This window comes from Rhinatrema bivittatum, chromosome 8, assembly GCF_901001135.1.
Source record: "Rhinatrema bivittatum chromosome 8, aRhiBiv1.1, whole genome shotgun sequence".
Classification (NCBI taxonomy): Eukaryota; Metazoa; Chordata; class Amphibia; order Gymnophiona; family Rhinatrematidae; genus Rhinatrema; species Rhinatrema bivittatum.
This window is the reverse complement of record NC_042622.1, coordinates 118,600,879-118,613,311: the sequence shown is the minus strand read 5'-3', so window position 1 is coordinate 118,613,311 and position 12,433 is coordinate 118,600,879. Positions and strand designations below refer to the sequence as shown.

The following is a 12,433-nucleotide window of genomic DNA, read 5'->3' as shown; positions in this document are numbered from 1 at the left end:
AATACCAACTTCAGTGCAATAAATTGTCTCGCAACATCTTTTAAGGTAGTTTTAATATCAGCTACCAAATATTTGGAAGAAAATGTACCCAACCCACAATATTTATTGCGTACAGATGCCGAGGCCATAAATTGTTTAGGAAATAACTGAGAACTAAGTAACTCCTCATTCTACTTCCTGTGATGCATTTCCTGACAAGACTACAGAGGCTTTCAAAGATTCCATTTCCTGAAAAAGCAAGCATCTCTTGCCAGGTGAACTTTAGCCCCTTAGTGTTAATCAAATTAAACTTTAAAGATCCCATACCAAAAAACTAGGTACCTCCCCATCTGCCCTCTGAGAACCATTAAAGGCCCTTTGTTCCCTTTCTAATCTCCAAACAAGCTTACCATGTAACACGATCATCTGCCACCGCATTCCTGCTACCAGGCTATGCCCACCCTCTCCCTCTGCCCCACCCTAATACACACCACCACCCCTTGTAGTGGCTAGTCTCCTCCATAAGGAATGGCATCATCAGGGTCTTTTACCCTATCTTATCCCCGATCCTCAAAACAACAAAGAACATCTTAAGCAAAACTATATTTAATTAATTCATTAATTTATTTATTTAACGCTTTTATATACCGACATTCATTGGGAGTATCACATCGGTTTACATTCAACATGAACTTAGCTTAACACGCTTTACAGAGAACTGTATAAATACGATAAATTAGAAGCTGGGTGGTTAGGTAACTAGGTACAGAGTAGTTCGAATTTTACAGACAAACAGGACAAAGTAGTAACTGGATAGCTAAGTAATTATATACAGTGTAAAAGGTTATCAGGTTATTAAGACTATACAAAAGGTAAGAGGATATGCGAACTTTGCATATTAAATGAGGCTCGGGAAGGCAGGATTCTTGAGGTTTTATTTATTTTATTTATTTAAGTCTTTTCTATACCGTCGTTTGGTGGGTTCCTTAGAGTTACCTTTTCTCCTCACAATGCCCGCGAAAAGAAAGGGGAAAATACGTGTCTTCCCCTCAGTTTCCTTACCTATAGTAACCGGACAACAAGAAATCACGAACTTCCTTAGCCCTGCAACAAACACACCGAGGAATGAGGATACCGCTGGACTAGTCTGAGAGAGAGCTTCGAGTCAGTCACTTGAGGAGTTTTCCTTGAGCCCAGATCTTAGACAAGCGCAGACACAGAGGATTAGGTGTATGCCTGTTTAAACAGCTAGGTAAGAACATAAGAACATGCCATGCTGGGTCAGACCAAGGGTCCATCAAGCCCAGCATCCTGTTTCCAACAGTGGCCAATCCAGGCCATAAGAACCTGGCAAGTACCCAAAAACTAAGTCTATTCCATGTTACTGTTGCTAGTAATAGCAGTGGCTGTCAACTTAATAGCAAATAATGGACTTCTCCTCCAAGACCTTATCCAATCCTTTATTAAACACAGCTATACTAACTGCACTAACCACTTCCTCTGGCAACAAATTCCAGAGTTTAATTGTGAAAAAGAACTTTCTCCGATTAGTTTTAAATGTGGCACATGCTAACTTCATGGAGTGCCCCCTAGTCTTTCTATTATCTGAAAGAGTAAATAACCGATTCACATCTACCCGTTCTAGACCTCTCATGATTTTAAACACCTCTATCATATCCCCCCTCAGCCTTCTCTTCTCCAAGCTGGAAAGTCCTAACCTCTTTAGTCTTTCCTCATAGGGGAGCTGTTCCATTCACCTTATTATTTTTGTCGCCCTTCTCTGTACCTTCTCCATCGCAATTATATCTTTTTTGAGATGCGGCGACCAGAATTGTACACAGTATTCAAGGTGCAGCCTCACCATGGAGCGGTACAGAGGCATTATGACATTTTCCGTTTTATTCACCATTCCCTTTCTAATAATTCCCAACATTCTGTTTGCTTTTTTGACTGCCACAGCACACTGAACCGACTATTTCAATGTGTTATCCACTATGACGCCTAGATCTTTCTTGGGTGGTAGCACCTAATATGGAACCTAACATTGTGTAACTATAGCATGGGTTATTTTTCCCTATATACATCACCGTGCACTTATCCACATTAAATTTCATCTGCCATTTTGATGCCCAATTTTCCAGTCTCACAAGGTCTTCCTGCAATTTATCATAATCTGCTTGTGATTTAACTACTCTGAACAATTTTGTATCATCTGCAAATTTGATTATCTCACTCGTCTTATTTCTTTCCAGATCATTTATAAATATATTGAAAAGTAAGGGTCCCAATACAGATCCCTGAGGCACTCCACTGCCCACTCCCTTCCACTGAGAAAATTGTCCATTTAATCCTACTCTCTGTTTCCTGTCTTATAGCCAGTTTGTAATGAAAGAAAGGACATCGCCACCTATCCCATGACTTTTTACTTTTCCTAGAAGCCTCTCTGCTTAAATTTCTTTGGGCAGAGTTCTCGGTGTAGATCAACTGGCATAGTGTTCCATAGAGTGGGACCGGCTATGGAAAGCACACGAGCTTTTGTGGTTGCAAGGTCAGTGAGTTTGGGAGCAGGGGTATGTAGCGTGGCCAGGTATTTATTTCTGGTCAGTCTTGAGTTGTGTGGAATAGTATGGAGTCATTGAAACAATTCATGTCGGGATTATGTAGTGCTTTGTGGATGATGGAGTGGGTCTTGTATTGGATACGGGAAGCAATAGTAATTCCTTCAGGACGGGTGATATGTGTTCATTTCTCCAGGTGTTAGTGAGGATACGGGCAGCAGCATTTTGAAGAATTTGGAGTGGGTGAATGGTGTTTTTGGGAAGACCTAGGAGGAGGGCGTTACAGTAGTCAATTTTCGAGAAGATGGTGGCTAGTAGTACAGTACAAAAATCGGTACGGTGAAGAAGGGGTTTTAGTTTTTTTAGGGTGTGTAATTTGAAAAGGCACTCTTAGTGTAGAATTGATGAATTTTTTAAAGTTAATTTGGTTGTCTAGTGTGACACCTAGGTCTCTTACGTGCTTAGAGAATGAAATTGAGTGAGGGGGGGGGAATAGTGTAGGGGGAAAGTATTAGTGCCATTTTGTGGTGAAATGAGCATAACTTCTGTTTTTGCCGTATTGAGGGCAAGATGGATATTGGATAGAAGACTGTTAATTGAGAGCAGGGTGGATTCCCAGGTGTTGATGGCTTTAGGTAGGGAGTCAGTCACTGGTAAGAGTATTTGTATGTCATCCGTGTATATAAAGTGCAGAAGACCAAGATCAGAGAGGAGGTGACAGTGGGGTAGTAGGTAAATGTTGAAAAGGGAGGAGCCTTGTGGAACACCTTGATTAAGGGGGATTGCTTTGGATTCATTGTTTCCAATTTTGATTTTGTATTGCCTATTGCTAAGATAAGATTTAAACCAGCTGAGGGCAACTCCAGCTATATTCTACCCCAAATATAAATCTCCTTCAACGGTAATCAAAGTAGGAAAAAAAAAACCCAAACCCAGCAACAGCCAAATATTTGGCCCGTGATCAAATAACCCACTCCTATGAGAATAAGTACAGTCATGCTGGATCTTCTTATGAAAAGACATTTGAGCAAGCAATCCGCTCGGTTGTCGCTTCAGCCGTCGACCACCATCTGCCACCCTTTGCAATCTGGATTCACTTGGACCCGATGGAGCTTTAGCAACGTCCATTCAAGCAGCTCTCATAATTTCCACAGCTTCGGTCACCATGCGCACTTTAGAGGCGACTCCTATAGTAAAGCTGAGGGCAAATGGGAACTGCCAGCGGTATCACAGATTGCGATTTGGAATTCTGCTAGGATTCCCTTAAAATCTCTCCTTTTACAAATAGTAATAGATAAGTCCTGAAAAATCTCCACCTTATGGCCCTTCTTAGTAAGGGGTCCTGGTTGACATGCTGCCAGCATTACCTTCTCCTTGTCAGGAAATTCATGAAAACAGGCTACTCTGTCTCTAGGCACATTGCCTCTATTTATTTATTTTTATTTAGCGTTTTTCTATACCGGCATTCAAGATAAAAATCACATCATGCTGGTTTACATTTAACAGGGGGTGTAAAATGAAAATAAACTGAAAAAAACTGTAACAAGTGATGAGAAACTCTGAAGTTACAATAAAACAGGGATGTTCAAAACTGGGTGAAGAATGAAAGACTAAAGGAATTTAACATAAAGAAACTAGAAATGCCGAGAAACGCTCTAGAAATGCCCAGAGCCCGGTGAGCTTGCTCCAGCTGTACTTCAGGAGTGATAGACTTTTGATCCTCCGAGCCAAGCAATGGCATTCATATGCTATCACTTGAAAACAATCTCCAAACTCCTGGCTTTCTGGGACTCCTCTAAACTGCAAATTCGCTCTTCTCATGCGATTTTCCAGATCTTCCAAGCGGTCTTGTAGCTCATCTTGTTACAGCCATTTTGTCAGTTCTCTTGAAGGTGTGTCATCCCTGCAGCATTTTCACCTAGACGAGTTTATGCTTCTACTCTCTGCTTCTTACTCTCTGCCCAAGCAAGTCACTCTTAATATCTGTTATGGAGTTGATGATCTCTTCCTTGATTTGCCAGCATGTCAGCCCATAGCTTCATAAACCATTGCTGAAATTCATGCCAGGAAGGTGCTTTGCCCGTGTCAGCACCTAATAACTCTGCCTCAATTTCCTGCTGCTCGCAGACAGCGATTGCTGCCTCCTGTTCCAAAACAATATAAGAAAACTGTTTTAAATCAGTTTTCTTTTTCTGGGAGGCTATCGTTATGATCTGCCGGAGCTCCCCTTGCAGCCGCCACTGAAGTGAAGCTTGTCAGATCACTAGATTTTAGTGATTTGCTTAGATGCGATCGGGAGCAAACAGATTAGGCAGCCGTAACCTGGGATGATGTCACTTCCTCCTGTATTCTGTATTTAAGATCCTAGAAAGGTCACTTAGTGATCATTGGTGTGATTTTTATATAGCTAAAATCTTATTAGTTTATTTTAAAAATAATTTTATGTACTGTGATAATTGGGCATTTTCTCTGAATACAATTTTACTTTATACTTTAAGCTTTTTATTTTATTTTTAAATAAGGCTTTTTTTTCTTTCCTGTAACTCCTAAGTTTAAAGACCAAGACCCTTAATTCATTTTGTTTGCACTATCATAACACATTTACTCCGGCAGTCTGATATCAGACACGTTAATCTCCTGTCTTTTGCCTATCCTGGTGTGCTGATATTGTACTAAATTTCTGCCATTCTCTGAGGACAAGAAAGAGGGCAATCCTCACACATCTGTGACATCATCCAATGGAGCCTGACCCAGAAATCTTATGTCAGAGTTTTTAGAACTTTATCTGAGTCTCACTGAGCTTGCCCACAGCATGCATTATATTATGGAGTCCCATGATAGATGTGGCCTCTGCTTGGGGCATCGTATGACATCCGGGGTTGCAGTGTGCCGAGATGATTCCAAAAGGGACTGCTTGGGCTTGATGGAATGGTGTTTGGGCACAGGGAGACATTGACACTGATGGACCATGGAGCTATACTAATGGTAGAGGAGCAATCAGCTTTGGGGGGAATTATCGGTTCCCTCAAAGTCGGTTGCCGAGACAGGCCATTGTCTAGCTCCTCGTAGTCAAAGAAAGCATCTTGTTCTGCCTCTTCGGTCTCTGCACCTAGGAACACTCATGTTAAGCATTGAGGGAAGTTGAAGAAGCGTCGGTCCCCATTGATACATGCTGCCAAGCATGGGGATGGTTCAGTAGAAACTGAGAACTGGATGACATCACTGGAACGGACGTCCCGGATTTGAGCTCCGCGGCTCCCCTCGTAAAAATAAATTTTTAATCCGCGATTTTGCAGCGAATTTGCCCCGGAGGGCTTCCTAAACATTCAGGCTCCAATTGGTAGCACTTGGGGCGCCCTGACTCGAATGCACCAGCGGACCATGAAGAGCGGGGTGAACCGTTGGCAGTGTGCTCCCAAAATGGCGGCCGCCCCAGAGGCTCCCAAAGTTCTGGCAGCAGTTTCTGAGGATGTGCTGAAACAAATCTCCCAGAGTGTGACGGAGGTGCTAGATGAACGGCTAATAAGGATCCAGGATTCAATGGATGATCTAAAAGGTACTCCGGAGGGGCAATCCAAGAGATTAGATCAGGTGGAGCAGGTTCTATCAGATTATGGGGATCGGCTGGTGGACTCGGAGCACCACGTAGCAGAATTACAGGCCCAGCAAATAGACCTATTAGGCGGGAAGACCAGGAAAACCGAGGCAGGTGTAACAATTTTAAAATTATTGGATTGCCTGAATCGGTGAAGGAGGGAGAGCTGATCTCTTTCGTGGAGACATGGTTACCCGGCCAGCTGGGCCTGACATTGCCTGATGATAAGCTGCGCTGCGAGCGGATCCACCGAGTGGGCCCACCACGCGAAGCCCCCAGCAGGCTGAGACTAGTTATGGCATGTATTCTTAACTGGGCGCACAAAACCCAGCTGCTCCATGCCTTTAGACAACAATCCTCGGTGGAATACCAGGGACATAAGATATTGCTTTTCAATGATTTTTCAGCAGCCACAGCGGCACGGAGGAAACTTGTCTCCGGCCTGCTCTGACCTACACAAACGGTGAATACGTTTTTCCCTCCTCTATCCTGCCAAGCTAAGAGTGCATCATGATAACAGAGTGCTCTTTTTCACATCTAAAGAGGAAGCCTCATCTTTCTTAGCCTGAAGTGCTATATCTGTCTCACCGTGGATGGCTTGGAACAGTTGAATCCTAACTGAGCAATGTTGGCAATAAGTGGTCAGCCCCTGGAAGGAGATGGAAACCGCTGATCTTTATTTTTCATGACCTGAAAGGATTCTTACCTGCAGTTATCTGTTCTGTTGCTATTATGTCAGGCCTGATTGTTCTTACTGGACACCTGACATGAAACATTTAGCCAGGCCGAACCTCGTATCTTGTTATATACAGGTTATAAGCTTATCTTATGAGTTGGGGGATAAGGAGGGGAGCCGGATGGGGGAATCTCCTTTCATCCGGATCTGAATGATTCCTCGGTGGAAGAGACCCTGTGCCTCTTGGTGTGTGGGGGTATGTCTGTGGATGCAGTGTGAGTGGTCGGGGGAAGGGGGATGAATGGGGAGGGGGGGTGGAGACCAAGGAATACCTATGCAGATCCTACTATGGTTATGTCCCGGGGCTCAGGCTGGGGGGCCCTGGGATTTTTGTGCAAAGCGTCTAGTGCTGGGAGCCTGGGCGGCCTCATTACTACACCTTCTGCACCAGGACCATGGCAATGGTTAAAGTCATATCCTTAAATGTGGATGGTATACACTCCCCGATAAAGAGGAAAAAATTACTTTCCATGTTTCGCCGCCTTCACTCCCAAATAGTGTTTCTTCAAGAAACACATCTTATAGATGAGGAACATGGAAAGCTAAAACGGGACTGGGTGGGCCAATGCGTTTTCTCCTCTTTTTCATCCCGAAAGCAGGGAGTAGCCATTCTTTTTCACAAGCAATTGTCATTTTAGCTCACCCGGGTGTGACACGATAAAGAGGGAAGATATGTGGTTGCAGCCGGGGTTCTTAATCAGTAATGGGTGGTGTTTTGCAATGTTTATGCGCCCAATATTTACTCTCATGAGTTTTTTACTAGACTGGTGGGCCTATTAACGGGTCTGTCGGATTATACTTTTGTGGTAGGAGGAGATTTTAATACGGTTGTTAATAGACGCTTAGATTATAGACCGCCCAAGCCTAATGCCGCCAACGATCTCCACTTAGTCAACTTCCTTTGTCAGGAACTGCAGTTGCTTGACGTATGGCGAGTATTGCATCTGGACGAACGGGATTTTACTTTTTTTTTTCTAACCCCCATCAGTCGTAGTCCTGGCTAGACTACTTGCTTGTCTCCGATGCTATATTCTCTGCAGTAGTGGATGCAACTATAGGGGTCATCTCGCTGTCTGTTCATACTCTGGTCACTCTCACTTTGAAATGCGGACGTGGGCCACGGGGGGCCCTTCTCTTGGCGTATGCGACCCGATTTGTTCTTAGACTAGGCGTTTCATCCGTATTTGCAAACCCACTGGAAGGAATACCTGGAGTTCAACTCCATTCAACGGGTGTCTTCGGCCACGCTATGGGAAGCAGGGAAGGCAGTGATGCGTGGCCATATTATAGCTTATGTCACTAAGGTAAACCGGCAATGTAACACAGAGATTCTGCGCCTTACTGGTGTGCTCAAAACGGCACAGCAAAACCACATGGCCAATATGTCAGCTGCTTCTAAGGGCCAGGCAGACCAAGTGCGCGAAGCGTTAAATGCCCTGCTCCTTCAAAGGGCCTCCAAATCACTACGATATTATCAATACCAATTATATAAGCACGGTAATCAGGTAAGCAGAATGCTTGCCAACCTAGTCCGGCCCATGTATTCGAGGGCGGGACAGAGCGCACAAGACCTTGGCGCATATCTCTGACCGGTTGCTAGATTACTATAAAGATTTATACACCTCAAAACCCTTCTGCCACGGAAGATTTTTTTCCTGGGCATGCTTGGCCATGCCTGTCTACAGACCAATTGACCCTGCTGAATAAACCTATTAGTGAGCAGGACATTTACTCTTTGATTCAGGGATTAAAGGTGGGGAAGGTGGCGGGACAAGATAGGTTGGGGTCCGAATTTTACAAAATTGTTAAATTTCTTCTCCTGCTCCCTCTGTCCGGTTTTATAATGACTTGCTTCTTACTACTGAGCTTTCCACAGCTGCTAATCAATCTGTGATTGTGGTTTTGCCAAAAAAAGGAAAAGACCCTATGGAGGTAGGCTCGTACCGGCCTATATCCCTGCTTAATGTGGATGTCAAAATTTTGCCAGCAATACTTGCCGCGCGTTTAAATGGGATCTTACCTGCTCTAATTGACCCTGATCAGACGGGCTTTGTCAAGGGGCGGCAGGGTGTGAGGAATGTGCGGTGTCTTATAGCGGCCCTTAGTTACCACTCTGCGGCTGAAGCTCTGATTTTAAGCTTAGACGCTGAGAAAGCTTTTGACTCTCTATCGTGGGAATATCTGTTTTGGGCCTTGTGTCAATATGGTTTCTAAGGCTAGTTTGTGGCATGGCTTGAGGTGTTATACAAGAATCCCAGTGCCTGTATTTTGATAAATGGCACCCTTATGGACCCCTTTGCACTGTGCTGTGGTGTGTGGCAGGGATGGCCCCTCTTCTGTTTGTGCTAGCTGTGGAACCTCTAGCTACCCGGCTGTGGGGAGAGAGAGACTTTTGGGGACTGAGCATTGGCAACCACCCACTGAAGGTAACCCTCTTTGCTGATGATATTTTGCTGTTTGTGGGGTGCCCGCGGAGCAGCATCCCGGTTATAATTCACATTTTTTAACAATTCCACGCCATCGCAGCCTGACTATTAATTTTTCAAAATCGGAGGCTTTGGCCTTGAACCAAGCGCTGCAACAGTCCTGGGGGGGACCCTTCCCGTTTGCCTGGGCCCCCGGGCAAGCTCCGTTATCGGGGGGTGTGGATCCCAAGGGATCTAGGCTTAATGTATGTTAAACATATCTGACATCATTGCTAAAGTACAGCTGCAATTGGCATGGAGCCCACTCCCACTCTCTATTTTTGGCAGGTGTGCTCTGGTGAAAATGGTTCTCCTCCGAAAAATCCTTTATATCCTACACATGCTTCCCTGCTGGCTCCTTACCAGAGATTTTAAAACGCCTGCGATCATCCCTTTCCAAATTTCTGTGGTGGGGTAAGACCACCCGCATTAAATATTCCACCCTTGAATGGATGCCGGATTTTCGGTTATATAATATTGCCTTCCAACTGAGATTTGTGGGAGAGTGGCTGACAGATACTTATTGTTTTTGTGAGGCGGATTTGGTAGACAGAATGACTGCACCCTGGTCTCCTCTCTATTTGCTGCAACTATGACCTTTGCAACTCCGCACTATGAACATCCCCAGACATCTGCTGTACCCGTGTATATGAGCCTGGAGGTAGTTGCGGATACTGCGAGGCTTCACTGGACCTACTTCCTTGCTACTACCGCTGTTGGGTAATTTCGACTTTCCCCCTGGATGAGACCTCAGCGGAATCTTTCAACACTGGGCCAGACGTGGGGTGGTGTTCATTTTTCACTTGTATGATCCGGAGTCCCATGGCATTTTGGACTTTCAAACACTGGCTAAAGACTATCGATTGTCACCCCGATACTTCTTTGTGTACTTGCAGGCTCGTCATTACCTACAGTGGACACTGGATGCACTGAAGGCGGAAACTGATTTTGCAACAAAGGTTTTCGATATAGCCTGCCTCGCCAATACTACCACTGGTTGGAAACAATTGGGCCAGTCTGGTGCGACGGTTGGAATACATGGCGACCTGCTTTAAAAACTTACATGCCCACAACCCAGATCTGGGGTTGCGAGAACTGCAATTCCGAATCCTACACTTGTCCTAGTACGATGATGTGCGCCACTTCCGGATAGGTCTCATGGGTTCCCCATTATGCATCAAATGTGGCATGGCGGAAGGAACTCTTGTACATCGCCTCTTGCACTGCCAGACGTTGGTCGGGTTTTGGAATACTGTGCTTGGCATTATTGCTCAATGTACGTGTCTTGCCACACAACTTTCAGGACGCATGCTTTTAACACACCCCTTTTTTCATTTTTCGACCTGTGATCTTTCCAAGGCAAAGTTTGGCCGCGTGGCCAGTCTGCTGGCCTGCCGCACTATCCTGTCGATCTGGGTGGAACCGGGGACTGTGCCCCCCATAATGGCCTGGTACCACTGGATGGCGTCACTCATGTACTTGGAGAGACAGGACTGCCTTTCTGGAAGCCGCAAGCGAGACAAACTGTATAATGCGTGCTGGCAAGCGTGTTTCATGTTGTTGCCCTCAGATATACTAACTGGGCTACTAACCTAAAGTTTGGGAATGAATTCATTGATCTCTGTGGGGGGGGGGGGGGGGGTGTAAGGGGACTCAGGTTTTTATGCCTGAGTGACGGGAGAACGAGTGCTGAACAAGGTATGAATGTGGAGGTGTCATGGGGAGGTATGACTGCGGAGTGTATGAGGTGGATGGAAGTTAAGGAGATTGGGGGGTTACATATGGTAGTGGGTGGAATGACAAACGGGAGAAAAAAAAATGGGAATGAATGGTCTTGCGTTTTCTTGGAAACTGTTATGTCTGTTACTCTGTGGTCTTACGAAATTGTTAACGCTGCGCTCTATTCCAACTCATTTGTACTTGGCAGGTTTGAAGGTCGCAATGACTTGTTTTCCCATTGTTAATAAAAAACTATTTTGACAAAAAAAAAAAAAAAGGAACTAAGAACTGTCACGAAGGAGCCCAAGGTGAGGAAATCTCATCTTCCAGGAATTCTGAGGGCTCATCATGGTCTTCACTGGTCTAGGTGTCTGCCACCAAACCTCCTCTCAGTTCCGGTTATATTGTTCCATCTGTTCTATGGTTCTATGTAAAGCCCCCCTCTCTCTGTTGGGCAGTTCATCGTTTTATGTAAACCGGATTGATTTGTAATTCTCACAAGAACTTCGGTATATAAAAATAAATAAATACATAAATAAATAAATTCTGAAGAGGAACATGGCCACCCCTCCTGCCTCACAGTCAATGTTGGCATTGGTGATCTTTGAGAAGGAGTTGGGGAAGCGGATCCAGCAGGCTGTGGAAAAGGCACTGCAAGGCTTCTGTGCCGCAACATTGACATCACCGAGGGTAGCACTGTTTCTCGAGCCACTGCTCAACTCGATTTAAGTGCTCGCCAGTGCAGTATAGGCAGCTTCAGCGGTGTTGATAGCCGGTCTGTCACAGAGACCTGGAGGGGCATCAGAGTTGGTGCAACCAGCCTGTTGATGATCACAGTCTCCTTGGGAGAAGCAGCTTCCTTGAGGGGACGGGAATCCTCAGGGGCCTGGGACTACCAACAGACTTCACTGGTTACCGTCCTGCAGGCTGGGGATGAAGCACTGAGGGATCTCCCTCCCCTGCAGGTCACAGTAAGAAAAGAGATCTGTATTCTTGATGACAGGTTGTTGATGATTTTCCCTTCTGACCCCTTGCCTCCGCCAGACAGAAGAATGATTCCAGGAATAAGATGCTATGTCCTCTAGTACATGGAGCCTCCTAAAGAGATTGTGGCAGTTCAGTGCATGACATTCTCCTGAAGGTGCTGTTGAGGGTGTGGGGAACCACTAAGGGGGGGTTCTCCATAAAAAAGAAGGTGGATGTAGGCTCCTGGATTCAGCAAGTATCAGCTACCAGACCAATCTGTGGTGGCCAAATCTGCTCTCAAGAAGGCCAAGTGTTCTAGGAGCTACTCCTTGTTGCCTACAGGGAGGGATCCTAAAGCCATGGATATTCTTGGGAGGAAAGTGTTTCAGGGCATTATTCTCATTGCCTGCATAGT

At 45.2% G+C, this 12,433-nt stretch overlaps 1 protein-coding gene across 5 annotated transcripts in view; it reads left to right on the top strand.

The window, feature by feature from the left end:
• The window catches only part of RABGAP1 (RAB GTPase activating protein 1), a 545,250-nt gene that overhangs the window by 178,021 nt on the left and 354,796 nt on the right, over positions 1–12,433 (top strand). The gene's annotated exons all lie outside the window — the stretch shown is intronic.